This window comes from Taudactylus pleione, unplaced genomic scaffold (genome assembly GCF_031769625.1).
Source record: "Taudactylus pleione unplaced genomic scaffold, aTauple2 ptg000403l, whole genome shotgun sequence".
Taxonomy (NCBI): Eukaryota; Metazoa; Chordata; class Amphibia; order Anura; family Myobatrachidae; genus Taudactylus; species Taudactylus pleione.
The window spans coordinates 3,373,576-3,385,980 of NW_028284805.1; positions in this window are offsets into that span (position 1 = coordinate 3,373,576).

Sequence of the window (12,405 nt, forward strand, 5' to 3'; positions counted from 1 at the left end):
CAGGCAGCAACTGGGGGTGAGAGAGAAGAGCCCAAGATGTATAGAATCTGATGCTCCCAGGGCGGATGTATATATACATATATATATATATATATATATATATATACAGTGGCGTAACTAGGGTATTTGGAGGCCAGGGCAAATTAGAAAAAGGAGCCCCATACCCCCCCATGTGCGCGCGCCGAAGGCGTGCGCGGCAAAAAATTGGGCGTGGTCACTTAAAAATGGGGCGTGTCAACATGACACACCCCTTTATTTTCAAACTGAACATTCCTATCCATATGCACCTTAACCCCAGTAGTACCCCCAGTATGCAGTGTGGTCCCTCTCATGCAGGCCCATAGTAGTGCCCCTTATACAGTATCCCCAGTAGTGGTCCCTCTTATACAGCCCCCAATTAGTTCCCCTTACTCAGTACCCCCAGTAGTGACCCCCCCAAATGCAGTGCCCCACGTAGTGTTCCCCCTTATGCAGTGCCCCCAGTAGCAGTCCCCACAATGCAGTGCGCCCAGTAGCGGTATCCCCTTATGCAGTGCCCTTTTATATAGTGCCCCCAACAGTAGTCCCCCCCATGCAGTTTTCCCAGTAGTGGTCCCCTTATGCAGGCACCCTGTAGTGATCCCCCCTATCTAGTGCCCCCTGTAGTGGTCCCCGCAGTGCCCCTAGCAGTAAGCCCCTTATATAGTGCCCCCAGCAGTAGTGTCCCCCCCTCCCATGCAGTGCCCCCAGTAATGGTCCCCCTGATGCAGGCTCCCAGTAGTGACCCCCCCCCTATCCAGTGGTCCCTGTAGTAGCCCTTCCTATTATTGCCCCCATTAGTGGTCCCCCGAGTGCAGTGCCTCTAGTAATACTAGGCCCCTTTTAGAATGCCCCCAGTGGTAGTCCCCCCCCCAAGTAGTAGTCCCCAGTAGAGTAGCCCCCCCCCAGTAGAGGTCCTCCCAATGGCACCCCCAGTAGATGTCCCCCCCAGTAGATGTCCCCTCCCAGTAGTAGCCAACCCCTCCCCCGTTGTGCATATAGGTTTAAAAATAAATAAATATATATATAAAAATATACTTACCTGATTCCACGCTGCTCCTGTCCGCGATGCCGATGCCGCTCCCGCCCTCCAGTCCGCCCGGGCTGGCGCGCTCAGCATTATGGGACTGACGTCATGACGTCTGTCCCATTACCCACTGCAGGAGCCGGACGGAAGTCCGGCTCTTGCAGTGGGTGCTGCAGCAGTCAATGAGAGTCTATCTGACTCTCATTGGCTGCTGCTTAACATACGCATCGCCGCCAGCGCTGGCGGCGATGCGTGTGTTATGCACAGCCTGAGCCCGCCTCCTGGCGCTATTGGGCAAGCGCTCAGGGGGAGGGAACGGGCTCAGGCGTGCAGCACAGGACCGGCGCTGGAAGCCTAGCGCCGGTCCTGTGCAAATGTGTAGCGCTGACCGCACTCATTGCGGTCGGCGCTACCCTGGCTAACTAGGGCGGGCCGGTACCGTGGCCGGCGGCGCCCCCCGCGCCGCCGGTCCAACGGCGCCCAGGGCACGAACCCCGCTCGCCCTGCCCTAGTTACGCCACTGTGTATATATATATATATATATATATATATATATATATCCCTTATGGGTAAGCGAGGGAGCTGTGTCATACATGCTGATGTCTGTAATAGCCTCTCGTTAGTTAACAACTAGGACAAACAACATGAAATGAACAAATACAAAAATAATGAGCGATAATACAGCAAAAATATAAATAATCTGTACTATAATTTTCTGAGTAATACTCCGTGACTAAGGCAGCAGTCTTATCCAATGAGTAGAAAGATAAATCTATATTGCACAGTAGGTAGTATGGTTAATTAATAAATGAAACTGCCACTCACTATACCATCACTATGTACTAGTTTGTAAACTTCCAGCATCCACTGATACCAGCAAGAGGTAACGTCAACAACTGCCTTATGCACAAACAAATAATATACCAACACTGGGCCTTATTCAGACCCGGTCGCGAGCGCTGAGCGCTCGCAACTGGGTCGATGTTTGCCCACTGGGCATGCGCACGTCGTAGCCGGCTCCGATGTGCGCATGTGCGAGACCCGGCTAGCGACGGGCGCTCTGTCCCTACTGGTCTCGCACCAAAGGGGGCGAGCTGTCGATGGTGATTGACAGTTCGCCCCGTTTATGAGGCGGGCAGGGGGGGTGGCCGGCCAAACGGAGGTGTTCCCGATGGAACGCTTGCCGTTTGGGGGCGGCCCCACTGACATCAGCAATGATCGAGCAGGAAGCTCCCTGGGGCTTGCGCTTGCCAAGACCCAACCTTAGGGTCTCGTCGCAAGCCCCGATGGTCGCGATGGTCCTGACCATTGCGACCATCAACCTGGTCGCTCGATAGAGCTGTGGTTGGTAACTCACAGCTTAGCTAGAGACCAGGAGGCCGCACTTCACTCCACAAGCGGCCGCCCTCATTCAGGTTGACCGCTTGTATCTAGCGATCGACTCTGAATGAGGGCCACTGTGTGCTTGTGTCCAGGCTCCCAGCACCTGCTGCTATCCACAGGTGGTTAATAATGCAGGTAGAACAGTATGTTCTCAAATCAAATACAAATAGTAGGTCTATTTCTGCAGTATGTTCATTTGAAACATCATAATTATCCCGCATGTTGGAGATTAATCAGATTTGTACTAAGATATGCGGTCCAAAAGTTGATGGTAACAGAAACAAAGGTAATGCATATCGCAGAGTATTTCAATCATAGATAATGTGTATCACAAGGAAAGTTATTGACAAAAATGTTTGTTATTTAGAACAAATGTTCAAAGCCGCAATATGGTTCATACATATCAAAAGTATCCAAATAAATATACTAATGTGAAACTCCCATGAATAGACAATGTAGGGAGTGTCAGAAAGTACTATATGTGGTACGTGTGACCTGTGTATAGTGATCAGCGTGTGGTACATGTGACCTGTGTATAGTGATCAGCATGTAGTGCATGTGACCTGTGTATAGTGATCAGTGTGTGGTATGTGTGACCTGTGTATAGTGATCAGCGTGTAGTGCATGTGACCTGTGTATAGTGCTCAGCGTGTGGTGTGTGACCTGTGTATAGTGATCAGTGCGTGGTACGTGTGACCTGTGTGTTGTGATCAGTGCGTGGTACGTGTGACCTGTGTGTTGTGATCAGCGTGTGGTACGTGTGACCTGTGTGTTGTGATCAGCGTGTGTTATGTGTGTGGTACGTGTGACCTGTGTGTTGTGATCAGCGTGTGGTACGTGTGACCTGTGTAGTGATCAGCGTGTGTTATGTGTGTGGTACGTGTGACCTGTGTAGTGATCAGCGTGTGTTATGTGTGTGGTACGTGTGACCTGTGTAGTGATTAGCGTGTGTTATGTGTGTGGTACGTGTGACCTGTGTAGTGATCAGCGTGTGTTATGTGTGTGGTACGTGTGACCTGTGTGTAGTGATCAGCGTGTGGTACGTGTGACTTGTGTATAGTGATCAGCGTGTGGAACGTGTGACCTGTGTGTAGTGATCAGTGTGTGGTACGTGTGACCTGTGTAGTGATCAGCGTGTGTTATGTGTGTGGTACGTGTGACCTGTGTGTAGTGATCAGCGTGTGGTACATGTGACCTGTATATAGTGATCAGTGTGTGTTATGTGTGTGGTATGTGTGACCTGTGTGTAGTGATCAACGTGTGGTATGTGTGACCTGTGTATAGTGATCAGCGTGTAGTACATGTAACCTGTGTATAGTGATCAGCGTGTTGTACGTGTGACCTGTGTATAGTGATCAGCGTGTGGTATGTGTGACCTGTGTATAGTGATCAGCGTGTGGTATGTGTGACCTGTGTATAGTGATCAGCGTGTGGTATGTGTGACCTGTGTATAGTGATCAGCGTGTGGTATGTGTGACCTGTGTATAGTGATCAGCGTGTGGTACGTGTGACCTGTGTATAGTGATCACCGTGTGGTACGTGTGACCTGTGTAGTGATCAGCATGTGTTATGTGTGTAGTACGTGTGACCTGTGTGTAGTGATCAGCGTGTGGTACATGTGACCTGTATATAGTGATCAGTGTGTGTTATGTGTGTGGTATGTGTGACCTGTGTGTAGTGATCAACGTGTGGTATGTGTGACCTGTGTATAGTGATCAGCGTGTGGTACATGTAACCTGTGTATAGTGATCAGCGTGTGGTATGTGTGACCTGTGTATAGTGATCAGCGTGTGGTATGTGTGACCTGTGTATAGTGATCAGCGTGTGGTATGTGTGACCTGTGTATAGTGATCAGCGTGTGGTATGTGTGACCTGTGTATAGTGATCAGCGTGTGGTATGTGTGACCTGTGTATAGTGATCAGCGTGTGGTATGTGTGACCTGTGTATAGTGATCAGCGTGTGGTATGTGTGACCTGTGTATAGTGATCAGCGTGTGGTATGTGTGACCTGTGTATAGTGATCAGCGTGTGGTATGTGTGACCTGTGTATAGTGATCAGCGTGTGGTATGTGTGACCTGTGTATAGTGATCAGCGTGTGGTATGTGTGACCTGTGTATAGTGATCAGCGTGTGGTATGTGTGACCGTCCATCAATGTTTGCATCCAAAGAAATACATTTAACATCAATATACTGAGGTTTGTGTTATCAAAATCAGCAGGGAACACAAATAGATGTTGAGGGAGAGTTAAAAAACTGAAAAAAATACTATTAAATATGAAAAAAGAAGAAAAAAGGTGACCAGGTATCGTAAAAATTGAGGAAAGCTTCTCCCTTGTAAACAGATCTAATGGGCAGCTGCTGATTGTTGTGTGACATGCATTATACAACAAGTGAGCGTACCCTTAGATGGTCATAAGATGTGAATGAGTATGTTGGGCATCTGCTGTTGCAACGTAGGTCTGAGTGGGCTCTGTTAAAACAGCGCAGAACCCTCCAAGACCATCGACTCAATGAGAGTGTCCAAAAGACATAACGATAATTAAGAAATTAAGTATATAGAAAAATAGATTGAGAAGTAAGGAAAAATGTCTAAATCAATCAGCGGTGGGTGCTTCTGCTTTCCGTATGCTTGATGGAGCATTGGTGGAGAGTGAGCGGTACATCGCTGTATTAGGCATGAGAAGAAAGATAGTAACAGATGGGGTGTAGTGCTCCCGGAGTAGTAGGGAGACCCTTGTGCCACAAGGTATTGCAGAGTCTAAGGTGGGTAATTCATTTGGAGTGAAAAGTCCGTGCTGGACTTTTCGCTCCACATCGGAGGTTTTCCGGGGATAAAGTATCATGCGCGTACTCGCTTTATCCCCGTATTCAATTAGGAATGTGTGAAAACGGGAGCCGGCGGAAAGGCAAGTTTCGCCAAAAAACTGGAATTTTCGGGAATTGTCCCTGGGACCCCCTCTAAAGATGTACAGACATGGGGGATCACTATGTGTACCCCCGTTTTGGTTGCTGAATGGAATTTAAATAGCTGCCTGTGAAGAAGGGGTGAAGAATAGCACTTAGGGTTTTTTTGTGGAAAAAAAAATATGCCCATCAAATTTGGGCTACATGAAAATGGGTGCAAGCATATTTTTAAGTACCCATAGTAAATTTTGAAAATTCTTCAAAAATGCACCTGCCGCTACCACCCGCATTCTTTAAAACACCTGCCGCATACTTGGGAACCCCCCCTGAATTAATTTGGCTATTTATAAACTTGTTCCCCATAATTTTTTTTTTTACCCCTAAATTTAAATAATTTTTTTGGGGTATCCCTATTTTTTAAAAACCTTTTTTTCACAAAGTTTGCTTTTAGTGGCTATTCCCAGGGGTGCAGGCTATTTTTTTAAAGCCTGCACCCCTAAACCGCAAATCTGCACTTTTTTTTGCCATGTAAAACATGGTGAAAACTTATCCCCGTTTTCTTTCAAAGACTTTTCGCACTGGCGAAAAGTCTTTGAAATTAAATATGGGGATAATTGAAGTATGCGAAAATGACGTTTTGCAGCCTAATTGAATATTGCCCCAAATCCCCACTCATCCTGGCAAAGACCACTCACCTGTGAACTATCGATTCCTACCTATCTATACACTCTATAATTGTCGCTGTTTAGCGTTGAGTCGCACAAGAAATAATTGCTTTCAGACTTTGATTGTGGTTCCAAAGCACAAAAAGTTATTATTCAACATAAAAACAGATGGTTACACGCTGTGATCTAAATACAATTAGCGCAAACAAATTATACAGACACAAGGTGCAGTTGTTACATATGCACGCGCTCTGGATCCAGATACCGGCATCAAAGATGAAACCTTCGTCAACAGCAAAGCAAGAAGACTAGCATCTAGTTTCAGAGAGCCTACATATATACTCTTACAGAGATAGGCAATACAATAGAACAGTTTGGCATGATTCCATTGGTTCTTCTTCCTGGTTCTTCTGTTACAGCACAGTTCATAGGTCAATTCGTATGGTCACAATCCAGCCTCCAACAGCTCTTTGTGTACATTTTCCCGCTGCAGAATAAATCTAACCTGGCTGCATTACAGAGTACATTTTAATGTTTAACTCTCTATGATTAATAGTTTGCAGACACATGTTGCGATCTCACCGATGGAACCGGAAATCTGCAAAGACACAGTGGTTTAGAATGACACCAAACACGGTCTGCTTACCATGTACTAAACCTTAGTTATCAAATAACATGAATTTCACAACATTACTAATACTGAATAAACATTGAATATTACACTTTAATGCTAGGAAACCTTTTTATGTAAGTGTGCAGTGTGTAAGTATTGGGGTTTGGGAAAAGACTCTAGTTAGCGCTGTGCGACTACATGTTTGTGGAGTACACCATGGTACGTGTTTTGCAGGGTTGATCATTTTATATGTTTTAGTGACGGTCTGTATTTATACTGTATGATGAGGACTTTTAACATTTTTCTATTGCGTGGGAATCGCACAACACTAAATAATAGCATCGCCGTATGTACTTATAATGTGTGAGTCGCTAAAATGGCGCTGGGCGGCCAGTCACAAAATGGCCTCTTGTTGCCATTTGCAAAATGGCGTGGTACAGATTTAACTTTAAACAGATTCTGTCTCAGCCAATTATCCAACTTCGACAGAACGATACCTGGAAGTATCACCGGAGTCCGCATCCAGGGGTCCCGTATGAGAGAAGTGCTGGTGTAGCGCAGGGAAGTGCTGGGTAGTGCTGCTGCCTTGTCTGGGTCACCCGCTGCCGGCACCGGCTGGGACAGCCGGTGCCCGTGTTTCAGATGGCCGTTTCGCTGAAAACTCTTCTTCAGTGTCAAGAAAGCCGCACTAGCCAGCACATCCCTGCGCTACACCAGCACTAAAATAAATATAAACATATAAGAGATAATACAAACAATAAGACTGTACTGGGAGCAAGAGATAGGTGTGGGCTTATGGGGGACAGGGGGGTAAAAATAACAAAACAGAAAAGAAAAAAGAAAGAGAGAAGGTGGGCACTAGATCATTTAGTGATAAGGAAGACCGAGTGTAGGGGTTAATCCGGTATGTCAGACCAGGGAGAGATGCATGATGGCGGGCGTACCAGACCACGTGAAACTTCTCCACCGTGTTGTTTTGAAGGCTAGTCAAATATTTCAACTTAGACACATGCCATATTCTATTGAGTAGTTCCTGGTGGAGAGGATTGTTTCCAGGCTCTAGCAATCTGGTTTGTAGACGCGCAAGAGATATGCATAATCAATGTATTAGTTTGCTTGGGTAACTGGCAGACTGGGGCACATAGGAGAAGTGCGTCTGGATAGAGAGAGGGGTGAGGAGGCACTAATGAAGTTATAAGTGAACAGACCATAGTCCAGAAGAGCACTATCTTTGGACAAGTCCACCAAGTATGAACAAAGGTGAGACATTGGGGAAAAGTTGATGCAGAAGGTCCGGAACAAGGTACCAACGTGTGTAGACCTTGAATGAGTTCTCTTTAATAGCGACACTCATGGAGTATTTTCCAATATTTGATCGAACTTCCTCCCAGCTGTCCTCACCCAAAGAAAAGTCAAGGTCTGCTTCCCAAGATAGTTTGTGGGCTGATACGTAAAGGGATCTGGGATAACTTCTGCACTAGTAGGTTAACTGTTAGTTATATCAAATAGGCCCCAAATTGAGAATTCGCAAATATCATTATTTGTAAAATGATTGGGGCTTTGCTGAGGACAATATTGAATCAATCATCTGACCTGTATACCAATTTTGAGCTGATGCCATGCTCATTATTTAGACAATCTTGTGGGCATATATATAGCTATTAAGCGCAAGATTATTTAATTCACCGCAACAATAATCAATTTAGATTCCAGACTGATTGTTATTACAGTCACGTTGGTATCAACTTATTAGGTTTAATTATTAAACCACTAGCGCTTCTTAGATTGTCACACTAATGGTCTTTGTGCTAATATACCTATATGGCACAATAAATTATTCATTCATAGGATTGTTGCAATGCTGTGTGTAACATATACCAAATGTTATCAAGGTATTAAATGATATGAAACATGAACACACTAATTAAATACATCATTTAATCATATATAGCGCACCAGGAACAAAATGTATAAACTGCAGTGGTTATGCAGGTGCATACCCTAGATACATTTATGAGTGAAACTGGAAACCATTGATTATTAATACAACAGTGACATCTAGCAGTATCGGGTGTGTTCATACAGTGATGGTGCCCACACACATACCGATCTGCCTACGATCAGCTGATGTGTATGATTTCCCTTGAAACTCTCCCCGGCAGCTCTGCACACGATCTCCACACGATATGCACACGATTTGGTGTCCAATCTTTAAACGATCTCTCCTGCAGTCAGACTTTCACAGTGCATTGGGTCCTAGATTGTCAGATCCGCCCTACTGCACTGCAGATCTGAAGATGCGATGTGCGACCAGCGGGGACGGCGCATCGCATCGTGATCGTGAGTGGGGACTCATGATTTACTGAGGATTTGGCCATATTTTACACGATCTGTCATTCCAATGCATCGGAATCGGCCAGATCGTGTAAAATATCGCTATGTGTATGGGCACCTTTATACTTGCTGCTGCCAGATTGGCAACATTGTTTATGTTCAGGGAACTGTTACCTAGTAGATATTATATCACAAGTATTGTAACCAGTTTTCCTGATGCACATTTTTACATGGACTTACCCATTAGCTCACTATGGGGGTCATTCAGACCCGGTCGCAAGCGCTGATGTGCTCGCAACCGGGTCGATGGGTGGATGTTGATCGACAGCTCGCCCCATTTTGTAGGCGGGCCGGGGGGGTGGTTCCTTTAGGAATGCCTACCGGTTTGTGGGCGGCTACACTGACATAATCAGTGATGTCAGTGGGGAGCTTCCTGCTCGATTAGAGCAGAAAGCTCCCTGGGGCTTGCAAGTGCCCAGACCCAATCTTAGGGTCTGGTTGCAAGCCCCGATGGTCGCAATGGTGACCACCATCATGACCATCACCCTGATCACAAGCTAAGCTGTGGGTGGTAACCCACAGCTTAGCTTGCGACCAGGAGGCCGCACCAAAAAACTAGAAGTGGCCGCCCTCATTCAGAGAGAGTGATCGCTTCTTGTGATCGCCTCTGAATGATGTCCTATATATCTAGGATCATAATTTAAACCTAACGCATATAAATAATGTGGATTTAGGAAGACCAACTAATCAATTTACAAACCAATTAATACTAATTGAGAAATTAAAGCACAGACACCATTTATTTAATATTTATTTTTTTATTTTTTACAACATGTTGCTAATTTTATATTTCATTTCAGGAGTGTACTTATATTTTAAAATTAATAATTAAAAGTAATATTTTATACTTACCATTTGTGCACCAAGAAAGAGGACATTTCATCTCTTTTTTTCTGTCGTCAGGGCCGCAACTAGGGGGGGGCTGGAGGTGCACGTGCACCGGGTGAGCTGCTGTACCTGGTGCCAGTGACCTCCAGCCCGGCGCTGCAGAGAGGCTCCAAGCCGGACGTCAGCTGGTAATATTTACTACCAGCGGGCGCCCGGCTCCTCTGCAGCGACGCGGTGTAGCCGGAGCCAGAGGCTGGAGTTCTCTCCCGAACTCCAGCTTCCAGCTCTCCCCACGGGCACTATGGGGGAGACGTCATGACATCTCCCCCATAGTTCCAAGGAGCAGCCGGCGGACCGGACGCGACGCTGGATGCAGGAGCGGGGTTCAAGGTAAGTATTTTTTTTTTTTAATAAGCTGCACTACAGGGGCATTATTATGGGGGCATAGGCAATAAGGGGCATTAATAATGGGGCATGAGCACTACAGGGGCATTACTATTGGGGCATGGGCACTACAGGGGCATTACCACAGGGGCATTACTGTGGGGGCATGAGCACTACAGGGGCATTACTGTAAGAGCACTACAGGGATATTACTATGGGGGCATGGGCAATACAGGGGCATTACTATGAGAGCATGGGCACTACAGGGGAATTACTATGAAAGCATGGGCACTACAGGGGCATTAATATGGGAGCATGGGCACTACAGGGGCATTACTGTATGGTGGGCACTACAGGGGCATTACTACATTACTATGGGGGTATTAACATATGGGCATTACTATGGGGGCATTACAATATGGGCACTACTGCAGGGGGAATTACATGGGGGGCGCCAAATTACTGTCTTGCCCCTGGTGACAAAAATCCTAGTTTCGGCCCTGCTGTCGTGTCAATAGTTTGTGGGCTGCCAAGGATGTACTGTATGAGCTGGGTTTAAGATGGAGTGATACAGTTGAGATATAGTGCCTCTATCCAATGGGCACTATGGACCTCATTCAGAGGCGGTTGCTCAGGAGCGATCGGTCGCACCCAAAGTGATTGAGAATATGCAAAATGAGCGCTCAATCGCAATGCACATCGTAAGCGTGGAAACACCCACAACAATGAAAGCACACCTATCTCTACGGCCTAATTCAGAGTCGGTCGCAGGTGGAAACCTACGTCAGCACGATTAACACCTGTTACATTGTTAATTGCTTACAGACATCGGTTGAGGCAGAAACCATCGCCTGCACTCGCAATGCTTTGGGTAGACCCTGGGCTACCTTTAGCACTGCGAGCAGTAGCGTCGTTATTGCAACGAGATGACGTGTGGGATGACTCGCTCAGTAATATATGCACGCCCTTGAAACGCCCTTTTTTAAGGTCAGCCACACCTACGCTCACACCACCACACCCCCGCTCACAAGCACCTTCCCCTGTAACCACCCACAAATGGCACGAAATGTCAATCACAGCTACGAACTTGTAGTGACTAGCGAGCAAGAGGATTGCGGTAGGAAAGACAGGCTTGCGCACACGCACTGCCATGTGGACGCATGCGCAGTTGAAAAAAAACATTGCTCGCTACGTCCAATCGCTCCGTACGACCGCCTCTGAATGAGGTCCTATATCTCAACTGTACCTTAAAACTTGGCCAAAAATTAAAATTCCAAAAGTGACTCAAATTCTGCTTGTAACTTTAGGTACCTCTCCCAAATGAATCCCCATGGTGACAGAAGTTGATTCTGGTGCTTACTTTTGACCCAGGACTCAACCATACTATTGCTCGTATGAATATTTCCTTTAGCCCCAGACCTTAAAAATCGGCCCAAAATGAAAATTTTAAAATTGCTCCAAATTCTGCTTAAAACTTTCGGTACATCTCCCAAATGATTTGCTGCTGTGACAGAAGTTGATTCTGGTGCTTAATTTTGACACAGAACTTTCCCCCATTTTTACCCGTATGAATATTTCCCTAAGCCCCAGACTTTAAAAACCAGCCCAAAATGAAAATTTTAAAAGTGCCCCAAATTCTGCTTAAAACTTTCAGTACATCTCTCAAATGATTTGCCGCTGTGACAGAAGTTGATTCTGGTGCTTAATTTTGACACAGAACTCTCCCATATACTAACCCATATAAAAATCTCCCTAAGCCCCAGACCTTAAAAATCGGCTAAAAATTAAAATTTTAAAAGTACCCCAAATTCTGCTTAAAACTTTCGGCACATCTCCCAAATGATTTGCCGCTGTGAAAGAAGTTGATTCTGGTGCTTAATTTTGACAAAGAACTTTCCCCCATATTTACCCGTATGAAAATTTCCCTGAGCCCTGGACCTTAAAAATTGGCCAAAAATAAAAATTTTAAAAGTGCCCCAAATTCTGCTTAAAACTTTGATTTGCCAAATGATTTGCCGCGGTGAAAGAATATGCTTCTTTTATTAAAACTTGCAACATAAAAATAAATACATAAATAAATATAATATTTACATAACCAAATAAACATAGGTATACATAATATTCCATCATATTACGCCCCAAAATCCAAACCAAACCTATCATAATACTATCTAACCCATACCAGAGA